The sequence below is a fragment of the Salvelinus sp. IW2-2015 genome, unplaced genomic scaffold, assembly GCF_002910315.2.
Source record: "Salvelinus sp. IW2-2015 unplaced genomic scaffold, ASM291031v2 Un_scaffold9068, whole genome shotgun sequence".
NCBI classification, from domain to species: domain Eukaryota; kingdom Metazoa; phylum Chordata; class Actinopteri; order Salmoniformes; family Salmonidae; genus Salvelinus; species Salvelinus sp. IW2-2015.
In genome coordinates this window covers 7,462-15,133 of record NW_019950327.1, presented here as the reverse complement: position 1 = coordinate 15,133, position 7,672 = coordinate 7,462, and the positions used below count along the sequence as shown (strand labels likewise).

The window sequence follows — 7,672 nt, the reverse complement described above, 5'->3', positions numbered from 1 at the left end:
TCACGCTGGACATCACTGTAACTCCAGACAGCAGGCCAGACACACTGTAATCCAGACAGCAGGCTGGACATACTGTAACTCCAGACAGCAGCTGGACACACTGTAACTCCAGACAGCAGCTGGACACACTGTAACTCCAGACAGCAGGCCGGACACTACTGTAACTCCAGACAGCAGGCCAAACACACTGTAACTCCAGACAGCAGCCGGACACACTGTAACTCCAGAACAGCAGCCGGACACACTGTATCCAGACAGCAGGCCGGACACACTGTAACTCCAGACAGCCAGGCCGACACACTGTAACTCCAGACAGCAGGCTGGACACACTGTAACTCTAGACAGCAGGCTGGACACACTGTTCTCCAGACAGCAGGCGGACACACTGTAACTCCAGACAGCAGGCCAAACACACCTGTAACTCCAGACAGCAGGCCGGACACACTGTAACTCCAGACAGCAGCTGGACACACTGTAACTCCAGACAGCAGGCTGGACACACTGTAACTCCAGACAAGCAGGCTGGACATCACTGTAACTCCAGACACACGCTGGACACACTGTAACTCCAGACAGCAGGCTGGACACACTGTAACTCCGACAGCAGGCTGGACATCACTGTAACTCCAGACATCACGCTGGACACACTGTAACTCCAGACAGCACCCCGGACACACTGTAACTCCGACAGCACCGGACACACTGTAACTCAGACAGCGGACACACTGTACTCAGACGCAGGCTGGACACACTGTAACTCCAGCAGCAGGCTGGACACACTTGTAACTCCAGAACAGACGCTGGACCCACTGTACTCCAGACAGCAGGCTGGACATCACTCCAGACAGCAGGCCGGACACACTGTAACTCCAGACAGCAGGTGGACACACTGTAACTCCAGACAGCAGGCCAACACACTGTAACTCCAGACAGCAGGCGGACATCATGTAACTCCAGACAACAGGCCGGACACACTGTAACTCCAGAAAGCAGGCCGGACACACTGTAACTCCAGAAGCAGCCGGACATCACTGTAACTCCAGACAGCAGGCCGGACATCACTGACTCCAGACAGCAGGCCGGACACCCTGTAACTCCAGACAGCAGGCGGACACACTGTAACTCCAGAACAGCAGCGGACACTGTAACTCCAGACAGCAGGCCGGACACACTGTAACTCCAGACAGCAGGCGGACATCACTGTAACTCCAGACAGCAGGCCTGGACACACTGTAACTCCAGACAGCAGGCGGACATCACTGTAACTCCAGACAGCAGGCGGACACACTGTAATCCAGACAGCAGGCCGGACACCACTGTAACTCCAGACACAGGCCGGACAACTGTAACTCCAGACAGCAGGCGGACACACTGTACTCAACACAGGCCGGACACACTGTAACTCCAGACAGCAGGCTGGACACACTGTAACTCCAGACAGCAGGTTGGACACACACTGTAACTCCAGACAGCAGGCTGGACACACTGTAACTCCAGACAGCAGGCTCGGACATTCACTCCAGACAGCAGGCTGGACATCATCCAGACAGCAGGCTGGACATCACTCCAGACAGCAGGCCTGGACATACTCAGACAGCAGGCGGACATCACTCCAGACAGCAGGCTGGACATCACTCCAGACACAGGCTGGACATCAGCTCCAGACAGCAGGCTGGACATCACTCCAGACAGCAGGCTGGACACATACTCCAGACAACAGCCGGACACACTGTAACTCCAGACAACAGGCCGGACACACTGTAAACTCCAGAGGCAGGCTGACCACTGTAACTCCAGACAGCAGGCTGGACACACTGTAATCCAGACAGCAGGCTGGACACACTGTAACTCCAGACAGCAGGCTGGACATCACTCCAGATAGCAGGCTGGAACATTCACTCCAGACAGCAGGCTGGACACACTGTAACTCCAGCAAGCAGGCTGCGACATCACTGTAAACACACGGCTGACACTGACCCAGACAGCAGGCTGGACATACTCCAGACACAGGCTGGACACACTGTAACTCCAGACAACAGGCCGCGACACACTGTAACTCCAGACAGCAGGCTGACACACTGTAACTCCAGACAGCAGGCTGGACACACTGTAACTCCAGACAGCAGGCTGGACACACTGTAACTCCAGACAGCAGCTGGACACACTGTAACTCCAGACAGCAGGCTGGACACACTGTAACTCCAGACAGCAGGCTGACACACTGTAACTCCAGACAGCAGGCTGGACACACTGTAACTCCAGACAGCAGGCTCGACACACTGTAACTCCAGACAGCAGGCTGGACATCACTGTAACTCCAGACACAGGCTGGACACACTGTAACCCAGACAACAGGGCTGGACACACTGTAACTCCAGAAGCAGGCTGGACATCACTGTAACTCCAAACAACAGGCTGGACACACTGTAACTCCAGCAGCAGGCTGGACACACTGTAACTCCAGACAACGGCTGGACACACTGTAACTCCAGACAGCAGGCTGGACACACTCCAGATAGATAACAGTATATTTATCTATGTCAAGGGAACATGGATGGAGTGTTTATCTCAGTCATTAACGTTATGGTAATGATATACTCATAGAAGTACTTACGTATGAGGGTTTCCATCTGATGGTAGGGATGTTGTCCGGGTTTGGGCCGGGCCCTTTAGGGCTTTAGATGGGAACTTCTCTGAGATCTTGACGGACGACTGCAGGTACAGCTGGCCCTGATACATACCTGAGAAGGGAGAAGGTTAGACACTGATACTGGCAACCAACATCACAGGACCTGGGGGAGAGGCTTAGCACTGACAACCAATCACAGGACCTGGGGGAGAGGCTTAGCACTGACAACCAATCACAGGACCTGGGGGAGAGGCTAGCCAACAGTCAGACACACAATACACACGGTCTTCATTATTTAAAAGCATCTCCAGCTATGTGAGAAAGCCAATCCCCTGAGAACCATCTGGTGAGTCTGCAGCAGCTGATAACAGGATGTCTACCTTGAGATGTATTCTGATCTACTGCAGGTACAGATACATTAAATCGCTCCCCCATAGTGACTGACGGTACAGTGTCTGTGATAGTCTGATGTCTGTTACCTATCGTGTTGGTTACCCAGGTATACGCTGGACTCAGTAGCTCCACGTGCCTCCCCGTAGTGACTGTGTAGGCCTATGGTGTCTGGTGTTCGTGTCTGGTTTAGGGTCAGGGTTAGGGTTTACATACCCAGGTATACGCTGGACTCAGTAGCTCCCCGAGCCGCCTCCATAATGTCCTCGTCTCTCCTCCTGCTCCTCCGCGTCAGGACGACTGCTGTAAGGCGTGTCATCAACAGGCTGATGGGCGTTACCTTCCCCCCGCCGACCACCAGGCAGAGGCTATGGGCGTGCAGAACTACAGGGGAAACGTGTGTCAATACTATGCTGAACACTGAAAAGAGAGGTTGGAGATAGCCTGGTCACAGACCTGTTTGTGCTGTCTTGACAATGACCATAGGAGGTCTCAAGACAGAACAATACATTTGGATCAGGCTAGGTTGTAAACTAACACGAGAACCGCCATAGTCAGGCTAGGTTGAAAACTAAACAGAACGCCAATAGAGGCTAGTTGTAAACTAACGAGAACCGCATAGTCAGGCTAGGTTGAAAACTAAACTAGAACCGCATAGTCAGGCTAGGTTGTAAAACTAAGACGAGAACCGCCATAGTCAGCTAGGTTGTAAAACTAACACTAGAACCGCCATAGTCAGGCTAGGTTGTAAAACTAACACGAGAACCGCATAGTCAGGCTAGGTTGTAAAATAACACGAGAACCGCCATAGTCAGGCTAGGTTGTAAAACTAACACGAGAACCGCCATAGTCAGGCTAGGTTGTAAAAACTAACACGAGAACCGCCATAGTCAGGCTAGGTTGTAAAACTAACACGAGAACCGCCATAGTCAGGCTAGGTTGGAAAACTAACACGAGAACCGCCATAGTCAGGCTAGGTTGGAAACTAACACGAGAACCGCCATAGTCAGGCTAGGTTGAGAAAACTAACACGAGAACATTTTTTTTTTATTTTTTATTTTACCGTTATTTTACCAGGTAAGTTGACTGAGAACACGTTCTCATTTGGCAGCAACGACCTGGGGAATAGTTACAGGGAGAGGAGGGGGATGAATGAGCCAATTGTAAACTGGGGATTATTAGTGACCGTGATGGTTGAGGGCCAGATTGGGAATTTAGCCAGGACACCGGGTAACACCCTACTTCTTACGATAAGTGCCATGGGGATCTTTAATGACCTCGAGAGTCAGGACCACCGTTTAACGTCCCATCCGAAAGACGGCACCCTACACAGAAGCAGTGTCCCCAATCACTGCCCTGGGCATTGGATCTTTGTTTATACCAGAGGAAAGAGTGCCTCCTACTGCCCTCCAACACCACTTCCAGCAGCACCTGGTCTCCATCCAGGGACTGACCAGGACCAACCCTGCTTAGCTTCAGAAGCAAGCCAGCAGTGGTATGCAGGGTGGTATGCTGTGTGTTGCAGTGGGCCTTTACAATAATAACAAGCATATCCTTGACTCTGTGTAGCGAAGGCAAACGATGTCAGCCCACTGAATGGSAAATGGACGGCATGGGCGATAACTGTGCAAGTTACTTCACAATGTAATGTTCTGTAAATCAGACCTAACTGAATGACGAGGGTGAAGAAGACTATTTAATTTAAAACGACAATATGTGTAATGATGAAATGGTGTTATGCCCATTTCTCAGCGTTGGCGTTCAGGGTAATAATTTGACAAGCGCGCCTTGCGGGTTGATACCGTTCTCTTTCACATTTTACCGTGTAAAAAGAAGCTGTCTCAAGACTGTTGTATCTACTGTAGCTCTATTACCAATCACATGTGTTGTAAAGGGAAYTGACAACATGCTGTGTGTTGCAGTGGGCCTTCAGAATAATGCAAAACATATCCTTGACTCGATCCAAGGTGATGAGCGGGAAACAAACAATACCAGTCAGCCTTTCCCCTTTGAAACGACACCTGAACTAAATAATATCACGCATTTTAAGAGAGTTTTAGCCTATGGACAAGATGAAATMGACAATYATCTGATGAGTGACAARATTACCAGTTGTCAAATTGTACATGAATAGATAACTGCATATTGTAATTGATAGATGCAGGGAAAGGAGCATSGCTTTATCAAATCCTCCTTCGGGTCACATGCAGGTAAAACATTGTGATTTCTYTATAGAATCTGAAAMYGCATAATCTGCCGTTTCTATGAGACTCCCCTTTTGTCACTTTTTCCACACAAAACAAAAACCGTGCTGTCCATGCAGTCATCACATGGCCAGGCGCGAGGCAGCAATGCTCTGGCTACTGAGCAGAAAACGAGTAACATAATAAACTTKAAATGAAAATATGCTTTGCTGTGGTCAGTGGATGAACGGGAGTCAGAAACCAGATATAAACTCATAATGGAACATGTGACTTCAATGAACTGGATGATGAGGAGGGTGAAGAGGGTGATTTCATTTAGAACAATAGCGTAATGATGATGAAGAACAGAGGGCGGTATAAGCTGTTCCCAGACCAGCTGTCTTCCAGGACTGTTAATAGGTGTTATAGATGTATAATTACCTGCTGTTTCCCAGACCAGCTTTCTCCAGGACTGTTAATAGGTGTTATAGATGTATAATTACCTGCTGTTCCCAGACCAGCTGTCTTCCAGGACTGTTAATAGGTGTTATAGATGTATAATTACCTGCTGTTCCAGACCAGCTGTCTTCCAGGACTGTTAATAGGTGTTATAGATGTATAATTACCTGCTGTTCCAGACCAGCTGTCTTCCGGACTGTTAATAGGTGTTATAGATGATAATTACCTGCTGTTCCAGACCAGCTTTCCTCCAGGACTGTTAATAGGTGTTATAGATGTATAATTACCTGCTGTCCCCAGACCAGCTTTCCTCCAGGACTGTTAATAGGTGTTATAGATGTATAATTACCTGCTGTTCCCAGACCAGCTTTCCTCCAGGACTGTTAATAGGTGTTATAGATGTATAATTACCTGCTGTTCCAGACCAGCTGTCCTCCAGGCTGTTAATAGGTGTTATAGATGTATAATTACCTGCTGTTCCCAGACCAGCTTTCCTCCAGGCTGGGTGCTGAAGGCCATCACCTTCCAGTCAGGAACCGACACCTGATGACTAGGTCTGGTGTCCCAGACCCAGGTGTGTCACTGTGCGTGTCTGCGGTTGTGTGTCTGTGGTTGTCTGTGGTTCCTCCATGATAACCTTCTGCCCACTGCTCCTCTGCTCCTCCTTCCACTGGCCTCGCCGCTCGCCATCTCCTCCTCCAGGAAGTTGCTGGTCAGCTGTTTTGTCGGGAAAAACCTCAGCTCAAAGCTCCCCACGCTGAAGTTCCACCTGGAGAGAGAGAACCAGAATGTTACAGTTCCACCTAGAGAGAGAGAACCAGAATGTTACAGTTCCACCTGGAGAGAGAGAACCAGAATGTTACAGTTCCACCTAGAGAGAGAACCAGAATGTTACAGTTCCACCTAGAGAGAGAACCAGAATGTTACAGTTCCACCTAGAGAGAGAGAACCAGAATGTTACAGTTCCACCTGGAGAGAGAGAACCAGAATGTTACAGTTCCACCTAGAGAGAGAACCAGAATGTTACAGTTCCACCGGAGAGAGAACCAGAATGTTACAGTTCCACCTGGAGAGAGACCAGAATGTTACAGTTCCACCTGGAGAGAAGAGAGAACCAGAATGTTACAGTTCCACCTAGAGAGAGAGAACCAGAATGTTACAAGTTCCACCTGAGAGAGAGAGAGAACCAGAATGTTACAGTTCCACCTGGAGAGAGAGAACCAGAATGTTACAGTTCACCATGGAGAGAGAACCAGAATGTTACAGTTCCACCTGGAGAGAGAACCAGAATGTTACAGTTCCACCTAGAGGAGACCAGAATGTTACAGTTCCACCTGGAGAGAGAGAACCAGAATGTTACAGTTCCACCTAGAGAGAGAACCAGAATGTTACAGTTCCACCTGGAGAGAGAACCAGAATGTACAGTTCCACCTAGAGAGAGAACCAGAATGTTACGTTCCACCTAGAAGAGAACAGAATGTTACAGTTCCACCTGGAGAGAGAACCAGAATGTTACAGTTCCACCTGGAGAGAGAGACCAGAATGTTTACAGTTCCACCTAGAGAGAGAACCAGAATGTTACAGTTCCACCTAGAGAGAGAACCAGAATGTTACAGTTCCACCTAGAGAGAGGAACCAGAATGTTACAGTTCCACCTGGAGAGAGAAGAACCAGAATGTTACAGTTCCACCTAGAGAGAGAACCAGAATGTTACAGTTCCACCTAGAGAGAGAACCAGAATGTTACAGTTCCACCTGAGAGAGAGAACAGAATGTTACAGTTCCACCTGGAGAGAGAGAGAACCAGAATGTTACAGTTCACCTAGAGAGAGAAGACCAGAATGTTACAGTTCACCTAGAGAGAGAGAGAACCAGAATGTTACAGTTCCACCTGGAGAGAGAGAACCAGAATGTTACAGTTCCACCTGGAGAGAGAACCAGAATGTTACAGTTCCACCTGGAGAGAGAACCAGAATGTTACAGTTCCACCTAGAGAGAGAACCAGAATGTTA

The 7,672-nt window shown here is 49.0% G+C and overlaps 1 non-coding gene across 1 annotated transcript; it reads right to left on the bottom strand.

Moving 5' to 3' along the window:
* Window positions 1-2,626: 2,626 nt before the first annotated feature.
* Window positions 2,627-6,424, bottom strand: LOC112079683 (uncharacterized). The gene is made up of 3 exons (XR_011479345.1): window positions 6,133-6,424; window positions 3,236-3,403; window positions 2,627-2,741 (listed from the first exon to the last, which is right to left on the bottom strand). It is a non-coding gene; the product is annotated as an uncharacterized protein (transcript).
* Window positions 6,425-7,672: the final 1,248 nt, after the last annotated feature.